This window comes from Schistocerca piceifrons, chromosome 8 (assembly GCF_021461385.2).
Source record: "Schistocerca piceifrons isolate TAMUIC-IGC-003096 chromosome 8, iqSchPice1.1, whole genome shotgun sequence".
NCBI classification, from domain to species: Eukaryota; Metazoa; Arthropoda; class Insecta; order Orthoptera; family Acrididae; genus Schistocerca; species Schistocerca piceifrons.
In genome coordinates this window covers 340,306,941-340,327,605 of record NC_060145.1, presented here as the reverse complement: position 1 = coordinate 340,327,605, position 20,665 = coordinate 340,306,941, and the positions used below count along the sequence as shown (strand labels likewise).

The following is a 20,665-nucleotide window of genomic DNA, read 5'->3' as shown; positions in this document are numbered from 1 at the left end:
TTGGATGACTATCTGAAGATAAATCAAGCAAATCCTTTCTGTTGGCATTTGAAGAAACCAATGCTGACAAGTTGAATACTATGTTGAGGATTTCTGTGACATTAAAACAATTATTTTTCAGTTTGAACATGAGTCTGCTTGTATTTTGAATACGAAAGAACTTCCTGAAAATGATACTCTACAGAGTGATTTAGTGCACATCAAAAACAATTATTGTTTTTTGTTGCATCATATTAAGGGACTGGAAAACCCTTGAACATAATTGAAAGACAATGTAAAGATTGATACTAAAATGTAGATTTTCACGGCCAGAAATATCATGTCCATGACTACTGTCAGTAGTGAGCCAGTGGGTGTGTTGGACCTTCCATCGAGCTACGGACCCCCTTGAAGATGTCTCCTGCAGTCGGAGACGAAACGTTGAGAATGGACACAGAATTCATCAACCGACCACAGCATAACAGCCCGGATAATTATAATGGACATAATGTAAAGATTATCGAAGGCATAAAAATGAAAATTAGCAAAGCAGAAGGATCCATTGCTAAGCTGGTAAAGGAAAAATTGAACTAGGCACTTGAGAAAAATAAAGGTCTTAATCTGCTGACAAAATTAACAGTATGCTGTATGGAAGAATAGATGATGAACTTCATGTCCCATACTCAGTTCCAGAATTGTCCAAATTTAAGTTTGCTCCAGTCACATCCTGCAGTTTCAAAGATCTTTGTCAATACAATTCTTCTGTTCAAACAGAAATAGTTTTAATTTTGAAAATAAAAAAAAGCGCATGAAACTGGAGAAGCATAAAATTGTTTGTTTTTGGTGTAATAAAGCGTGGTTTATTTGAAAATTGTAGTTTTTTGTCTCCATAATTTTTCCATATTTTATATTTTTAAGCCCATATTATAAGCACATATTTTGTCATTTTTTACTGCATGTTTAGCTGAACCCTACTTATGATATAACTAAGCGATGGAAAATCTGGGATGGAGTAATGACAGTATTACGAAAAGGATAGACTGCTACTCGCCACATAGTAGAGATGCCGAGTCACAGACAGGCACAACACACAGACTGCTCAACAAGTAAGGTTTTGGCCAAAAGACCTCCTTCTGAATTAGACTACACACACACACACACACACACACACACACACACACACACACACACACACACACGACCAGTGTCTGTGGGTGCTGAGGCCAGACTACGAGCAACAACGCATGATGGGAGTAAGCAAGAGGCTGGGGTGGGGTGGGCGAGGGGGGGGGGGGGGAGGGATAGCAGGGTTTGGGTGGGGGAGGGTGTAATGCTGCTTGTGGGAGTGGCCAGTAACGCGCTTGGGTTGCTAGGTGCAGTCGGGAGGTTAGACAGGGGCAGGAGCGGAAAAGGAGAGAGGTAAAAAGACTGTGGGTGTGTTGGGGGAATAGAAGGCTGTGCAGTGCTGGAGTGGGAACAAGGAAGGGGATAGCTGGGTGAAGTACAGTGACTAACGAAGATTGAGGCAAGGAGGGTTACAGGAATGTAGCCTATATTGCAGGGATAGTTCCCACTTGGGCAGTTTGGTGATGAGAAGGATCCAGATGGTACAGGTTGTGAAGCAGTCATTGAAATGAAGAACATTGTGCCGGGCAGTGTGCTCAACAACTGGACGGTCGAGCTGTTTCTTGGCCACAGTTTGTCAGTGTCCATTCATGCAGACAGGCAGCTTGTTTGATGCAATGCCCATTTAGAATGCAGAATAATAGTTGCAGCATAGCTTGTAGATCGCAGGACTGGTTTCACAGGTAGACCTGCCATTGATGTGATAGGTGATAGCTGTGACTGGACTGGAGTAGATGGTGTTGGGAGGGTATATGGAACAGGTCTTACATCGAGGTCTATTACAGGGATCTGAGCTATGAGGCAAGGGGTTGGGAGCAGTGGTTGAATAGGGATGGACAAGGATATTGTGTAGGTTTGGTGGGTGCTGGAATATCACTGTGAGAGGTGTGGGAAGGATAAGGTGGCTTGTTGAGTTGAGGAGGACCAGATTAAGCAAATGGGGGAGAAGGTTTTGAGGTTCTGGAGGAAAGTGGATAATCTGTCTGTCCTCACCCTTGCCCCAGACCACAAAGATGTCATCAGTGAATCTGAACCAAGTGAGGAGTTTGGAATTCTGAGTGAATGGGAAGGATTCCTCTAGATGATCTGCAGAGAGACTGGCATAGCATGGTGCCGTGCGGTCGACAAATGCCACAATCTGGGTTTATTTGTAGGTGATACCTTCATTTGTGGTTGAGGATATAGTTGGCCATGGTGACCAGGAAGCAGGTTGTAGGTTTGGAATCCATCGGGCATTGGTACAGGTAGTGATAGATAGTGGCAAAGGCCATGGGCATTAGGGATGATAGTGTAAAGAGAGGTGTTGTAAGTAGTGACAAGCAGGGCATCTTGTGGTAAAGGAACAGGAACCGTGGGGAGTCTGTGGAGGAAATGGTTTGTATCTTTTATATAGGAGGGTAGGTTGTGGGTAATAGGCTGAAGGTGTTGATCTATGAGAGCAGAGATTCTCTCGGTATGGGCATAGTAACTGGCCACAATGGGGCACTCGAGGTGGTTGGGTTTATGGACTTTAGGAATCATGTAGAAGATAGGAGTGTGGGGAATTGTAGATCTGAGGAGAGAGGTGTAATCCAGGGAGAGGTTCTGGGATCGACATAGGGATTTGAGGAGAGACTGGAGATCCTGTTGGATTTCTGGAATGGGGTCACTGTGGCAGTGTTTGGATGTGAATGAATCTGACACCTACAAATCCTTCCACCAAGTAATCCTTGTGGTTCCAAGCAACACTAGTAGAGCCTGTGTCAGCAGGTAGGATTATAAGGTTGGGATCAGTTTTAGTAGGTGCATTGTGGTTCTTTCTGCGAATGTAAGGTTAGCTTGCATGTTGAGGGTTTTGAGGAACGACAATGAGGTTTGAGGTTAAGAAATTCTGGAAAGTTAACAGGAAGAGATTATTTTTATACAACCACATACTGCTCATCTTGTCATTCAGAGGTGATGTTTTCAAAACAGTTGTAAATGACGTTTGTGGTTCTTTCTGCAGGTGAAAGGCTAGCTTGCATGTTGAGGGATTTTAGGAATGATGAAGAGGTTCGTGGTTAAGAAACTCTGGAAAGTTATATAACCATATACTTTTATATAACTGTATACTGTTTTTAAAGTAGTTGTAAGCAAAGACATCCCCAAATGAATCCTCTGTTAAAAACAGAAATTCTAGTGTCAGAATTTAAGGATTGTGTTTCAGACTGTTTTCACTTGTAGCTGTCAACATTCCACCTGTAATTGTCATGCTTGTATAAGTCTATATGAATAGTTCTCTTCTTTGTGCTTAATTAAGGGTGTATTTTAAATTGTGTACCATTATAATTTATTGGAGAAATGTTGCAAGTTTAAGTTTATCTTTACACCCAGTTCTCATCCATCAGCATGTTTTACAAGCACCAAACACAACTGTTTAGTAGCTTTGACTGAAGTGCCCTTGACCTAATTTCACCTCAACTGTTGTGATCTTACTATGTTGTTACTTGCCAAATAACTTAACATGTAACTGAGTACTTACTAAGAATTAGTTCCTCTAATGCCAAGTAGCACATCAGATGAAAAGTTTCCTCCTGAAAACTCAATCAGCTGCTGCATTTTCAGCTTCCTCTCATTTTGTGTGCATGGGTTGGAGATCTTTTGCAATAGTTCATTTCCAATGTTACAAGGTGTTCTTCTGCTTCTGTATCCATCTGTTGGTTTCCACAACAATGCTTATTTGGAGATTCTTCCATCTTTCATGTAGTGAGCATGCCCAGCAAGCTTCAGTATTCTTTCAGCAATGATTTTGTGCAGGCTGTATAGATCACTTATTCTCAGCACTTCATCATATGAAATGTGGTTATAATAACTGACTTTCAAAATTATTAACAAACAACATTGGTGGAAAACATTGAGAGTGTGTGTGTTGAATTTACTGACATTTTCGAGGCCCCACATATGTTTGTGGCCGTTGGTAGGATGGTGGAGGAGTACAACCAGAGTTTTGTGGACATACTTGAAGAGTTTATTAGCCATATGGATGATATTCTTTGGAAGACTGCGAAAGCTTACTCATTTCTGCTGCTAAAATTGGCTTCTATATACCCACCATTACAGATAATATTGCTGAGATACGCAGATCAGTTAGCATCTTGTACTTTCTGTTATGCTATAATTTGAGTAAATAGATATCCACCTTTTGTGCACTTTGTGTTTGAGTTATAGTCATTTATTTTTGGCTGAACAGAACTGGCCATTCCACCCAGCTTGGTAATCATTATTTTTTTAAATTTCCACCAGAAGAACAGTATTATCAGAAAAATACAGATGTGGTAAGCCTAGATTACTCATTCCAGTTTATGCCCATGTTGGATTTGTCCTTAGTTTTTCTCATTATGAAATCTATGACTCAGGATAACACAGAAAATTCTGGGGAGATTCTTATTTTAAGAGAGTACAGAAAGCCACAAGACTAAAAAGAAATGAGTCTTCATCCATTATTGTAAATAGCAACCAACAGAGATCTTACATTAATACATACAGATTGTTTTCTTTAGTAGGATCTTTGTAAATCCAACACATTCCCTTAAACGAAAGTGTATGATATTTCACAAAACAGTTCTGACCATAGTCTCTGAATTAATAAAAGCAAACAAAAGATTTCAATTTCAATTAAACATCAACTTTTCTTTCAGTCTTTTAAAAGCACTACCCTGGAGAAATTTAGTTAGAATATCAGCAAGTTGTTCTCAAGTTTGGCAGTATTGTAAGTTAAACAATCTGTGATTTAGTTCATCACTGCTGAAATGATACTTCACATCAATGTGCTTACTTCTTCTTGACGTTTGACTATATTTCATCATTGCTGTTGCGCATTGGTTGTCCACACAGAGTGTAATTTTCCTGTTTTTATTCAGCAGTTGTTCCATGAAACACTTCAGAACTTTCATCTCTTGATATTTGTGCTGCAGATACATATTCTGCTTCAGTAGTAGATAGTGCAACAACACACTGTTTCTTGCAGCACCAAATGATTGGAACATTATTGTTCAGAAATATGTAACTTGTAGTGTTTTTTCTATCTTCCCTGTCACCTGTGAAATGTGCATCACAGTAAGTCAATTATTCTTGTACTTGTTTTTTCTGACAAGTTGAATATTTCAACCCTTGTCGCTGAATTTAGGTACCTTAAAGTACTCATCTGATTTTGGATATCTGAATGATTTGGATTACTCATTGATCTGCTTTCATAGTTTGCTATATATGCCAAGTCTAATCTGGTTTTACATGCTAAATACAAAAAACTGCTTATCACTTTACAATATGGAACATTTGACTTTGCTGCCCTGATTTCTTCAGTTTTTCCTTGCCATGAAATTGGAGTTGTCATAGTTTTTGAATATTTATTATATACATTTTCATCACTTCTTTAGCATATTTTTCTTGGTGAATATAAGTACTTTCTTTCATTCTTTTTATCTCAAGGCCAAGATAAACTGTCGGTTCTTCATCAGCTCTAATGTCAAAAATTTTCTCCACTTATTGCAAGACTTTTGCGTTTGACAGATGTCTTCTCCAAATAGAAACCCATTGTCAATGTGTAATTTCTTCTCAGTATCTGATTTGCAAGCACAATAGTTGGATTTCAGTTGGATGGGTTTTTCATTCTTAAGAAACTAATTCAGTTTCTTATTCAGAGAAACTTAATTCAAACCATAAAGTGCCTTCTTGAGCAGGCTAATTTTCCCAGGTGCCTTGTATCCTTCTGGAAATCCCACGAAGACTTTTCTTTTACATCAAGAGCAGTCAGGATTTCAGCTCGTGGGCAATACCTGATAAAGGTGTCATAGCACTCAGCTTTAATCCACATCCACCCCAACGCCATGACACAGTGTCTGAGCATGAGGGGGAAGACGGGGAAACTGTGAATGTGATGCTTTTAATTGGCAGAGGAATCACACTGCATACCACTTGGTTTTATATTCCACATTTCTCAACAACATAGATCACATACAAAATAAATTTTCAATATTATTTAATTATTTTTGGTGCATTGAATACATGATTTTTATATGGTACAAACTGTTGACATGTGAACAGTTTCACAGGTTTTCACACTCAAGTTGCCATGTAATCACGACTCATTTATGAGGGCAAATCAGAAAGTCTTTGCCCCTATTTTTTATGAGCCAAAGTAAGGTACATGCAGGTAATGGCAAATACACATCCTATTCCATGTACGTTACATTATTTTTTCACATAGTCCCCGCATTAGTTTACGTATTTGTTCCATCACAGCACTAAATTTGAGGTGCCCCTCTGGTAAAATTCATCCAGCTGACTATGAAACCATTGTTGGACTTATGTCTTGGGTTCATCACTACTTGTGGATCACTGTCCTGCCAGGAACTTCTCAAAAGTATGATTAATCACTAGTGGCGAGGTCTGGGCTGTATGATGGGTGGTCCAGAATCTCCCAGTGAAATGCTCAGAGATTTTCAGCAGTTCTGATTGCCATATGTTGTCTCGCATTCTCGTGGAGCAGAATCACATTGTCCACATCGAGAATCCATCAGTGCTTTCATCTGATAGCAGCTCTCAGACATGACAGTGTGGAACGATAACTGTCAACATTGATTGTTGCTTTTTGTGGCATGAAATCCAGCTGGAGTTGCCCACAATTATACCAGGAGGCTATTAACATCACTTTCCCAAAAGATGGCACCGTATAGAAATTTCTTTGTCACAGGTGAATCCAGATGTTTACATACTGTGCTCTGCTGCTTGGATTCTGGCATGTAGTGCAGTATCCATGTTTCATCATCAGTAGCAGTGCAGTCCAGGAAATCTTCACCTTCCTTGGAATACCATTCCAGATGATTCAGTGAAGACATCATTCACTTGCCTTTCATGATGTCATCCAACAGCTGAGGCACCCACCGAGATGAAACTTTCTGGTACCCTAAGGGCCATGAATGATGAAGTAAGCACTCCCATATGATATGCTGAACTGCCAGGAAATGTCCGTGATGTGCGCATGCTGATCTTCTGTCACCATTGCATTTACAAGGGAAGTGTTGTCATCAGTCAGTGACGAACACGAGCTCGTGGACCACTCATTGTCATTGAAGACTTTACGGACTGTGTCGAACTTACACCACCGTGATCTCACAGTTCTCAGTCACAGTTTTCCCCATATGTGGGCTGAATTTCCCTTAGATCTCGAAGTGTGTTCATACCTTGCTTCATAGAAAATGAATCAAACTTCGTTGCTCTAATGCTGTGGATACGTGAAGCACAACCATCATCTTTAACAACTGACAGCAGTTCCATGCAGTGGAGTTACCAGCTGATAAGGCTTGCACATACCAAGAAGGATCCAAAGCTGGGAATGAATATGTTGACTTTACATATACAGCCATAATTTGGCTAAAAAGGAGGGGCAAAGACTTTCTGATTTGCCCCCGTAGTTTCATAGTTGAAATAAGGTCTTTCACAGAAATTTGTTGATCAAAATATTGTAGCACGTTTGCAACCTCATTAAGGAGACTTTGGAAAAACTACCTGAGGAAAGCAATGGAGATGTCATGGACACTTTTTACGTAAAAGAACTTGCCATTAAAATGGGAATTCCCTTGCAGGTCAGTCAGTTACATCTGCATATGCTCAGAGGTGCTTTCCACTGGAATGGCAAACGGCCAGCATGAGCTTATGAAACTGAACTGTGCTCGTCAAAATATCTGAGGTCTGTAATCCATTCTGGATATTCTGATTTTCATTCCTGCTCTTCTTTTTCCATCATAAACTCAACAGTACTGAGTTCAAATATCAAAACACTGTCCATGGTTGCAGTTTGACTTACCAACAATATTATGAAAAAGGAGGGGCAAAAAGGATAGTTGATACTCACCATATAGTGGAGATGCTGAGTCACAGATAGGTACAACAAAAAGACTGTCAGAAAATGAGCTTTTGGCCAACAAGGCCTTCATTGGATGTGGAACATGCACACACATCCACACAAGCACAACTCAGACTCACATGCTCGCAGTCTCTGGCTGCTGAGGACACATGGCCTCTTCTTTCTCCTGGTTTTTCTCTTTGTTCTTGTGGTTCTTTTCTTCTTTCATATAGTTCTTCAAAAATTTGGATTTCTACAGCTACATTTGTTCCTTCTTCTTTTGTTTCCTCATTTTTGTCTTCATATTGGTGAATACACTCAGTATCGCTTGCTTCAGAAAATTTTCCAATCTTAGGACGCCATATGACGTACCCATCCTACAAGAACACCTCATTCACCTCTTACACTCAGTTCTTTTAAATACCCAAGTTATTTTGTGAACACCAGAGATCCAAAAATATCCAGTCTTTACAAATTTGATCTTCTACCCTACCACATGTGAGCTGGAGTCACATCAACAGCTGTAGTAGAAGTTCTGTTCATGAGATAAGCTGCAGTCAAAACAGCAAAACCCCACATTTTGTTTCCGATTTTTGAATCAAACAATATGGCCCTTACTTTATTTGTAATATTAAGGTTATTCTTTCTTCCTTACCATACAGTTGAGGAAATTATTTAATAATGTAGTCAATCATTATACCTTTCTTTTTACACCTTTCTTTGAAGTCAGTGCTTCTGTACTCTCCTCCTCTGTCACGTTTTATTTTTTATGTCTTCAGATTGAAATGAGCTTAACTCTCATTTACATCTTTTCTGATGTGGTCTTCCATTTCATCTTTTGTGTGCAGAAGATAAACTTTTAAGAAATGTGTATAATGGACACGTTAAAAAATATTCTTCATTGAGATATGTTGTTGGGTTTACCTTACCACATTCATCAGTGTGAATAATCTCAAGAGATCTTGCTTGTTTCTCTGCAATGCACAGTGTTGAATTATTTTATTACTTGCTTTGCCGTGACACACATTTACAAGGCATGTCCTCTTCCAACACAATTTTGTCTACACCTTTTAACAGTTCTGATATTTTCTTCAGGTAATTGAAATTCAGGCATCATAGTTTTTTGTGCTGCTGAATGGTTTTCTTATTTTGTATCATTGGTGGTTATTTTTATGGTCACTTCTTATGTCAGTATGTGCAGTCCATTTTCTGATTTGTTGCCCTCCAAAATAACCTCTCCATCTTTCACAATCTTTATCTTTTCCTTGTCAAATATTGCCACTCCTCCTTTTTCGGAAATGGCATTTGCTGGCAGTAAAATTTTTGACAATTCAGGGAGATGGGACACATTTTTCAACAACAGCTGTCGTGATGCAAACTCACCAGCAAGATTAAAACACATGAACTTTCTATTTGCAATCTTAATTTTAGTATCTTTGCAGCTCTTGACATTTGATATAATTTTCCTTTTCTGTGACGTGTGCTCATTACTTCCACTCTCAACAACAAACTTTGTATCTATTTTATGAGTCTTACTCTCTTCTTTTACTGTCACAAATACTTCTAAAAGAAAAAATGTCTTTGATGATTTCTTCATCTTCTCACGTTCCCCTTTTTAGTAACATTTTTCAGTTGAATGATTTCTGGTTTTTTTTGTTTTTTTTTTTACTTAGATAGGGGTAGTTTGTTTGTTGCCCAACACTCTCCCAGATGATATTTTCCACACGTAGAACACTGTATTTTGTTCATGTCACCACAATGCTTCTTTTTACAGTTGCTTGCATGGTGACCTGAACTTCCACATACAAAGCACTTCGCAGATTTATCGTTTTTCTTATTTTGACCTTTCTTCTTGTAATCTGTGGCTTTGAATGGAAAACATTTCTTCTTTATTTTTATTCATTTTATCTTTTTCTTCTTCTTGAAGTCTTTATTTCAGTTTTCCCAATGCTTACTCCTCCTTACTAATGAGTCCTAAGCACTTCCAAAAGTTTGTATTTGTCAGGCAGTTTTGAGATCAGTGCTATTTCGTCAATATTCTGTGCCAGGCAGTAAGAGATGAATGCTATGGTTTGCACTTTATCAATATTGGACATTGTATCAAGAGTTCTGTTGTATTCAAAGTTATAGAACTCTCCGTGTACAGTATTGAGTCTGTAGTCTTCTGATATATTTGTAACATTTCCTTAAACATTTCACAGGTTAGAATGTGGGATTTAACATTGATATCTATGGTTCTCAAAATATAATAATTTGCAAGTGTGTCTTTTTTTTGCTTTTTCATGTTTCTTTATATTATCTGTAGCATATCAACCAAGGCCTTTTGCCATGAACATAGCAATTATTTCCAGGTCCCATAATGGAAAACTTGCAGCGTCTTGTAATTTTCATATATAAGACCTTTGTACCAACTATTCAAAAATGAAAATTACATGCTACCACAATAAAACAACAAATTTTTGCAAATTATTTTAAAGAAATTGCTTACAGACATATTTACACCAATGATGAACGATAGTTAAATATATTTGACAACAAAAGCATATGCAGGTTAATTAACAAATTTCCGTAAAATAATTATAATCTTCCTTATATCAAAGACTTTTGCAACAACTGCTCGAAAGTAACGTGCTTCTAAAATAGTATAAAACAGCTCGGATTAATTTTATGAGCATAACATGGAATCATAGGAACGACATAATGGCATAATTTACTACTAAAAACTCATCCATAAAGTAAATTATAATGTGCCTAGGATATCTACAGATATGACTTGTTCCTACATCAAAATCAGAAGTGTAACTAATGTCTCTGTTCCTACATCAAAATCACAAGTGTAGCTGTCTCTGATGTATAATGCTTTGGTTTTAGATACTTGGAAATGGCCTAAGGCCAAAATTATACAATGATACATGAAATAAAGAGAATGGCAGCTGAAGGCATCATGAAATCTTTCAAAAAATTATCATTTAATGTTGCTGAAAATGCATTCTCCTTCATAATTCACCTGTAAAGTGTTCTGTAATGTCCTATCCTTTTCACAATGATTTAGCTGATATAAAAGAGCCTTTTTGTATGGTACAGCTGTGTTATTATCTCTGCACTGAGTAATATTATTTTACTTTTCCTGAATTTCCTCAGTTGGATAGTATTCCCCACAGATGTCCATAGAGTATCAAGCAATGAAGAATGCAATGTTTGCTTTTTTGAGGTAGATTCTGTGATGGATTTCATAGCAAATCAACTTGGCTTTTCCATAGATTCGGAGAATATTATATATTGATACTCAGGTGTAAAATAATATTTCAAGATACAAAATTAATTGAACATTGGTATACACTGAGAACTCTGAACAAGTGTTAGTAGTTTCCCATCTATTTAAATTTTACTTTACTAATGATGCTGTGATGTCTTATGTAGTATGCAATTATTAATGACTTTTTCAATCTTTTGCAGATGATTGGTGATCCCAGCTTTCTGTGAAAGAAGAGGATATATAAAATACATAATATGTGACCTCTTGTCAATACAACTGCCATAGTCTTTGTAGACAGGGAAGTGTTTATCTAGAGTGTGAATGTAAATAACAGCAAACCTTTGTTTTGTATTTTTATCAAGAATAATTTAAACTGGTCTATGTTTAAGTAAAATCAAATCTGTTGTGAGCTCTCTTTAAGAGTGTTTCTTATTTGTACAGCACAATAGTCATTATTTTGTAGATGTCGTTTTGCAAGCATAGTTTTTAAGCTGTGTTTAGAAGACTTAAAACTGGGTTTAGTGTGAAATAAGCTTTGCCACATGAACTTCAGTATGTAAGGAGCAATCTGAGAGTAAGAAACTTGCAGATCTTGGTGTTGACTGGGCATTTTTTTTAGAAGTGAATGGGTATGAATACTCATTGGTCTAATACATAACACAGTCTTATAGGTTCCTAAGTGTCTGAGCTGATGGTCAGTTAATATTTACCCCACTCTTCATTTTTCATTGGACCACTGACATCAGTTGAATATGTATATAATCTCAGTGATCCAAGTGCAGTTACATAATTGAAATCAGGATAATGATTTCCTAAATTAGCTTGTAGTTTGCCACTGTAAATAGACATCTAATAATGACAGTAATTTTGTGTTTTGTGTTATTTATTGTACAAATAGTGTTTTAAATGCCTTTTATGTCTGTGTATTTGATGTCGGTCCTTCTTTGCTAATTTTCATTTTCCTGGAATTGTGATAAATGTTTTCAGCTCTTATTTGGTGTTAGTAGATGTTACTCCTAATCCAGATACCATGTGATAAAGTTTAGTATACATGTATAGAATTTAAAAGACAAATATCTGTTAAGAATTAGAACTGTTATTTACTTTAAATTTTCAGAGACGATTAAAGGAGTTGTGTAAAAAAACTATATATAGACTATTGTTAGCACAGTGTATAATTGATAGTGTTGCATATATTTGAGAAAGCCAAATGTAATTGAAAAACATAAATGTTAAGCACATCTTATTTATTTGTGGTTGAATATACAATTGATCTCATTCTTTTATAGAAATACATGTTCTTTATATCAAGGAACACTGCTGACATTGTGATTAAAAAGTGCTGAAGTGCCATTTAAGAAGCTATAAAATACATGTATTCTTCTCAAGCATTACTAGAATCTGAGGAACCATCTAAAGCTCCAGTAATTAATGTCAAATGGAAGCCAGTAAAAGAAATTTTGTATAAAGAGATGACTCGCTGTGGAGAAAACATTAAGAAAAATCGGACAGCTTTTTGCACAATTTTCGCAGCTTGAGATGCTGTTGGAAGCTAGAGCCCAACTAAGCTTTGTAAGTATAAAGTTATATTTTACTGAATTATATGTAGGCTTAAAGGAACATCTACTTTTGGGCAGACTGTTAATTTTTTTTTATTTCCTGTTTAATAGGTTAGAAATTTATCTTTCATTGATATCAGTGTTGATTACAGTTGATGGTAATTACACTAGAACACACATGTGCACAGTGATCAGTTAGTAAGCAAAGTTCCACATTGTTAGTCATAGTCCGCAGCTCATGGTCGCACGGTAGCGTTCTCGCTTCCCGCGCCCGGGTTCGATTCCCAGCGGGATCAGGGATTTTCTCTGCCTCGTGATGACTGGGTGTTGTGTGATGTCCTTAGGTTAGTTAGGTTTAAGTAGTTCTAAGTTCTAGGGGACTGATGACCATAGATGTTAAGTCCCATAGTGCTCAGAGCCATTTGAACCATTTTTTGTTAGTCACATCTAGAAAGGGATATCTAAATATTAGGTTGTTTGCAGTTTGGTGAAATTATTTCAAGTGAGTGCCAGTGTGATGCTTTCAAGACCATTGGGAGTTCATTATCTAATCCTTGCCTAGCTAAGTTACCAGTGACAGATGTGCAGTACCCTCACTATTTTGGTAAACTCAAATTTATGTGATATGCCATTGTTTATACTTTAGGAGTGGAGGAGAATACTCACTGAAAAGCAAAAGCATTGAGTCGTGGACAGGCTCACACAAAAAAAGAAAGAAAACTTGTTAGCTTTGGGAATAATCCTTTCTTGAGCTAGAGTACAGATACATACAGAGAACACATGTGCATGTACCCTCATCCACACATGTCTGTGCATCTACATGGCGCCATGCTGGACACACAATTCATTATAGTTTTTTCATAACTAGCAGATGCATTCTCAGTGCTGTAACGGTGAAATAGTATGCATCTGTTAATATGTGATAGGCCATGTGAAAGTGTTTTGGAGTGCTATCTAGGTGCCTTTTGTAGTGTGTCTTATTCACGTACTCTGTTAAGTAGTGAGTCCTTATTGGACTGATAAAATAAATGGTGGGCTTAATATACAAGATCAGTAATCATCAAGTGAGAGTTCTGCATCACTCTTATAATGATAATCTTTAACATTTTTATGTCAATTAAAAAGTCATGGAATTGGTAAAAAAGCTTCCTTTCAGTATTCCTCCTCTTCTTCATCGACACACTCTAGGCAGCTGGTCAAAACACTTGGGGAACTGTTTATCAAAAATGTCTTCAGTTGCTTCATTCACGGTGTATATGCCCCAGGACAACTGAGAAAAATGCAGGAACTTTTTCATCCAGGAGAAAACCTGGATTATTATTATTATTATTATTATTATTATTATTATTATTATTATTAGGATTCCAGAAATTTTTCACTGTTTGTTTTCTGTTAAAATGGTTCAAATGGCTCTGAGCACTATGGGACTTAAGTTCTAAGGTCATCAGTCCCCTAGAACTTAGAACTACTTAAACCTAACTAACCTAAGGACATCACACACATCCACGCCCGAGGCAGGATTCGAACCTGTGACCGTAGCGTTCACGCGGTTCCAAACTGAAGCGCTTAGAACCGCACGGCCACACTGGCTGGCTTCTGTTAAATTTTTGTAATTTTTACTGTTAAGAACTGATATTATAATAAAGAATTTTACTGTATCTCACTACTGCAGAATAATGCTGCAGCAATAAAACATAAACGAGAGGAAAAACCAAAATAAAACTTAAGTTGCAAAAGGAAATGTGCCATTTACAACAACAAAACACAGTGAACACACAAGTGTCTACCAACAGCAAACTGTGTCAAAGGCTTCAGGATGAAGACTATGTAACTTAACAACAAACAGCTTCCCGTGAGTGTGAAGTCACAACTGTTTACAGTAGATTCATTGGAGTAGTTTCCAGGGCTCATGTGCGTATGCAGTTAGTCGCATATGAGCAGTAGCTTTTCCTGCTTCTGGCTACCTCAAAAAATTTTGTGGCACACCGAAGCTGCCAGATTCACACATGTGCAGAGCAGTGTGAGTTGGAGTGGAGATGGGGGGTAGTTTCCTTGTGACCTGTGTCTGTCTAGTGATTTTGTTGTTTCTTCTTCATTTATAGCTCTCACATCAAATGAAAACAATGAACTGTGGCCAGGAGCTGTGAAGTGAATTAAAATACATTCACATAATTACGGAAAGCTAAAATGTGTATTGGTTTCGGTTTTCTGATTTTATTCTATTTCCACATTTTCAGCAATCAAACATTAATCGTCCTGCAGAACATTGAAGTTATTTTTGTCAGTTTGATAAAGAAATTTGGCTTTCATTAATCTTTTCACAGAGGCAGTCAATTTATTTGAAACAAAGCCACACTATTGGCTACTTTCAGCTGTTCACGTAATTTCAAGTGCACATTTTAATCTTCTGCACATATGGCATTTTGCCATAATAAAGAACCTAATATGAGGTAATACAGTATTGATACACCGAGAAAATTTGCGTGCCGAAAAGCTTAATATCAGGTTGGGGCCTACTTCAGCCTGAATCTGAACATACAAATGTACACTTTAATCTGAATTATGCGTTTTAGTATGATTTATGAAATTCCAATGCTCTTGCATTGTCCTCTGATGTTGTTAAGTGTTTCTCTGTGGCGTAGTGAGAGACCTCTTAATGCTATATATGTATAACATATGGGCTTCCTGCCTCGTCGTAACTGTGCATGTGTGATAACACCTGTTTTCTGGTGCTCTCTGGCAACTGCTGAATAAACTTATTTCTAACAGGTCATGAGAAAATATTGTGAAGGGTGGTTTGGAAAGCCTTACTTTGAAAGTAAATTTTCTTTTATGCATGATGAATTATGTTATGTGTGAGATGGGCAATGAATTTCTTATATCACAGAGCATTTGACTCTCATCATTTAAAACTTGACACTTTGAGGACCAGCCACTTAGAAGAATTTTGTGCCCAGAAGACTGGACATTTATGACATTATTTAAAATTTTACTGGAACATTGGTGTGATGTATCTTAACATGTAACACATGCAAAGAAATACCAATAGTATATGTGAAAGCTTGTCTCTTCTTATAGCTACTCTGTGTATATTAATTTAAACCTTAACATTTTCTATTTGTGTGCTTGTGCTACTTAACGGTTGACTACATCACATGTCCTATGCTCTGAATATCTGCTGTCATCTGGTGGTGAGATCACGTGACATGAACTATGATTGGCTCACAAAAGCATATCACAATATCGATTTCAATGCTTCAGAAACAAAGGTGCTGTGTTTGGTGGAATTCAAATTTATACTTTCATAATACAAAAATATGCAGTGTACATGTGCACATCAAAGATCCTTCCAAAAATGTGTTGTTCTTTTTTTTCTCTTAAGTTTCCTTTTCTAAAGTGCCAGGAAGAAGTTATACACCAATGTACAAAACCTTAACCATTCAAAGGATTTGTATGCCTCACAGTTCTGAGGGAAAGTATCCTCTCACTTAACACAGAAAAAGTGCATTTTTAACTGGGAATCCAAGAAAAATCCAAGCATTTTTTCCCTTGTCAGTGTATACACCTTGTTCATTATATTTACTCTCTCTTCCTCAGAGTTCATGAAGCAGTCTTTCTTCAGTGTAGAACAATGATGGAAATTCCAGAATGGAATAATACATAAAATAAGGGTAAGGCAACCACTCGCCTATAATGGACTGATAAGTGGAGCCTAGAAACATGTAACAGAAAATTCATACCAGGTTTTAAGCTTTTACTCTGTTTTCTAGCAAAAGTACCCACATTGACATGCATGACCACCCAGACACACACTCCCACAGCCATGATGAGAAGTGTACTTCCCAGCCATGTGAACAAGTAGAATTCAGAAGTGGAACTCTACTTGGAGAGGATATTTCTAGTAATTTAACAAAAAGAGTGAAAATAGGATTGGGGTTTAATGTTGTGCCAATGGGTAGACATTAAAGATACGGCACAAGCAGGGAATGGACAAGGCATAGGTAGAAAAATTGGTCATGGCCTTTTCAGAGGGATCAGTGCAGTATTCTGTTTAGGGGAACCCAAATCTCATTAACCAGACAGGAATTCTGGTTCCCATTCTCTCAAATGTGAATTCAAAGCATTGACCATTGTGTCAATGTCCACTGGAGACACCTTGTACAATCTTACGGACTTTCACATGTGTTGAGATGCAGTGTCAGTCATTTGTCATCTGCTTTGCTCCAATGATTTGTGAAAGACACGTACTGGTCTTGTAGCCAGGCAGCCAAAGTGCAGCGTTGACTTAAATGAGACACAGACTCTTGTAATTTCTTTTTCCATATCCTCTTTTCTGTAAGTTTCTGTCAACAACAACATTCATTAGTAAATGTTTCCATGTTGTTTAGTATGTGACTTTTTAAAATCCAAAACACACATGTTGCCTAAGCTGCATGCAAAATGTAAATAAAATAATCTACGCTTGAAGTGGCAGCAGGAGAACACACATATAAAGCTATTGCAATCTGCTAGCTTCCAGAGCCAGTGGCTCCTCCTTGTGGCAGAAGTGCTGAAGTGGAAGGAAGAATTATGAAGGGAAAGGGTTGGTGAGGTGTAGGAAATGGGGAGAGTTCAGAAAGTCACCCTGAACCCCGGGTCAGAGGAGACTTACTGGATGGGACGAGAAGGAAAGCTGTATACACTGCTCTCCACCATCTGAATGCCTTCTCTGTTTTGGGTGACAAATAGAGAACCTTAGAATTTTCATCAAATTTTGTGTTGAACTGACTAAATCTAATATAGAGACCTTGGATATCATCTATGAGATCTGCTAGAATTCAGATGATTTTAGGGCAGTTTAAGCAGTACAAGTAACTCCAGAATGCAGCCTGAAGTTCCTTGTGGCTGCCCACTTCCAGAGGATGTATGAAAGATGGAAAACATGCTTGCCATGATGTACTGCTGCAGGAAGCTTTGTGTTGTGAAGAATATTAATTCACAACACTTGCACTACAATAAAATGACTTCAGTCTTAAGACTTTTTGAAAAAGACCTTTGCTCGGGTGTGTGAACTAATTTCATGTTCAGAGGGGTAGAAAGCCCTAGTAGCTAATGTTGTTCAGTTGTTTCAATTGTAGGTAGAACTGTGTAATGAAGTGGGCACAATTTTCTGGCTTCTCAGTGGGTATGTGAGCCATGTGATGATGAGGCAGAGGATATTTATTTCTGGACAAGATGGAGGATGTAGTGTTCATCTGTGAATGGGACTACAGATGAGGCTTCAGGGGATGGTCATCTTTCATTTGATTTTAGCATCCTTACTGATGTCACATTTTAATTTTTTTTTGTATTGTATATTTGCTTCCTTCCGTATTGCAGCCATAATTTTGGTTACTATTATCTCTCTGTATGATTGCATAATACTATATTTTGTGTATCCTTTCCTAATTCTCACCAATATGTCTCTCTTCACATTCTCAACTTTTGAAAAAGATGTGAAACTCAGAAAACTTAAACAGTTATCTACTTTCACCAGAGCACTCATTTCATTGCTTGGAGGATTGTGATATGAAGACCAATTCTTTTTCATGATTTTAATTTGCTGATTTAAACTGGCAATCACAATATTTTTACTTTTACTGTCACTGGTGGCCAAATTTATTAACTCAAGACAACTTTGTTTGTTTTAGACCCTGTGGATCTAAATTGCTTGGGCTGCGAAAATGGTGATAGAAATCTTACTGTGCTGGAAGAATGCATGGACTATTAGATCCATTGATTTATTGATGGAAGTACGCTCTTGTACTGTTGGAGACTGATGTATTTTGACACTGAAATTGTCCAGTATCATTGAATTTTCATTTGCCAAATACTTTCACTATGAAGAGATGTAAATAGCCATAATATAAAGTATATTCCACATCGGTGATTTTTTTATAAGAATTAAACCTTATACCTGATTACATTGTGTTACACCTACAGTTGAATGTGTATGAAATAATTGTACATTATTTATTGTAATTTTCTCTTGTCAAAATTTGATATTCCTTAAAGCCCTTTTCCATAAGGCATTAAAAGAAAGGAGCTTCAAACCGATGTAAAATTAACCTGGTTATTTCAGAAAAAAACATTTGTATTTTCATGTGTAAAATAACAACATAAATACAAGACTATCAAAATAGAAGGCAATAATAATTTTTTGTAATGTTTTGAAGTTTAACATTGGTATGACAGTAAATAATGAAGATTAACAAAAATTACATTCCTGGAACATCGGTCTAAGAATGTATCAAGAATTGACTATTACATGTAGAAAAGAAAATTACTTTTAAAATATGAATGTATTTTCAATGAAGGTTGAATGTTTTGTGAGATGCTTAGGGGCCTACATACATAATTACTGTATTCTTGTCATTAATATGAGCTGCCAAGCAAATGTATTACTACTACTATTATTATTACTGATATTAGTTGGAAAAATCTTTTTTCCTGAAGTTGTTTATTTTTGTTACTGAATTTTGATCTGTTTCTTTTGAATTTCTGCTAATTTAAGTCATGAGGAAATATAACCATTTTGTAATTTATGTACTTTATGTACGCTGTGGAACAATGCTTTGAGAAGATAAGAAAGAAACTACCTTGTGTTGTAAAAGTCATGGCTGAAACATAAAAACTTCATACAGAGATTGGTATTTATTACTTTCTTTATTATTATCAAAATTGTGACTTTTCATGCTTTTCCGACAGTCCTGTTGCAAATACGCTTCTCGGGTTTGCCGTCGGATCGTATTGTGTAACTCGCACAATATTTCATTGATGCAACTGCTTGACATCATCAGGTGGTGGTAGCTGCTGCTGTCACTGCTTCAGGGGGTGATTGATGACAATCATGTGGTGGCGTCAGAATCTATCATGTTGGGAGCAGGCAATATGCATACGCGGGAAGACACTTGTAGTTTGAGGAAAGCGGCGCTCCTGCTGCCCCCTACTCGGAGCTGCAGAAAGGCCATCTGTGCGTGCGCTATGGGCAATGACTGTGCTGCTGGATGCTCCTGCGGTAAAAGTCTGAACTAAACCTCAGTTGCGCATTGCATCACTTGATGAATCAGAAGTTCTTGTTTTCCCTGTTATATTTAATGGCAACCAGTTCTGGATTCCAGGTGAGTGCTTAGTTGAAAACCTGCATCACTGTTGATAAGATTGTCCACTTTACAGATATGTATGGCCTCCATAACAACACAGTCCGAGAAAGATGACACTGGGAATAAAATTTCCATCTGTTCATAAAGTATGGGATGTCCCGTGTTCAGGCAATGCTCCGCTACTGCTGATTTATCAGGTTGCCCCAGGCATGTATGACGATGATGTTACACGGTTCGGCATGCCTGTCCAATATAAGATTTTCCACATTGGCATGGGATTTTATACACACCACATTTCCTAAGGCCAAGGTCATCTTTGACCGAGCACAAGAAATTCCTCAATTTTGCTGTTGGCTGAAAAACACACTTGATAACGTGCTTTTTGAGGATACTTTCTATTTTTGAAGACATGCCACCAAAATTGGGCAAGAGCGCAGTTGTAGTGGGTGCCTCTGCATCTTCATTTGCATCCCTGCTTCGAGTCTGCTTAGAACAGAATGCACGGTGTATCTGCCTGTCGGAATAGCCATTCTGTTGCAGTACCGTTCTCAAGTGTTGGAGCTCACCAGGTAGACTGTCGGCATCTGAGACTATATGTGCTCTATGCACCAAACAGCGTAGGACACTACCACATTGCACAGGATGATGGCAATTTGTGCCCTGCAAATATAGCTCCGTATGAGTTGATTTATGATAGACGCTGTGTCCCAGTATACCATCAGCTTTTCTTCTGACTAAGACATCCAGGAATGCTAAGATGCTA

General features: G+C 37.5%; 1 protein-coding gene across 1 annotated transcript in view; it reads left to right on the top strand.

The window, feature by feature from the left end:
• LOC124712338 (ankyrin repeat domain-containing protein 50) overlaps window positions 1-19,427 on the top strand; it is a 151,105-nt gene extending 131,678 nt beyond the window's left edge. The window contains exons 24-25 of the mRNA XM_047242633.1: window positions 11,423-12,794; window positions 18,451-19,427. The gene's annotated coding sequence lies outside the window, so the exon portion shown is untranslated. The remainder of the gene's footprint in view (window positions 1-11,422; window positions 12,795-18,450) is intronic.
• The last annotated feature ends 1,238 nt before the right edge of the window (window positions 19,428-20,665 follow it).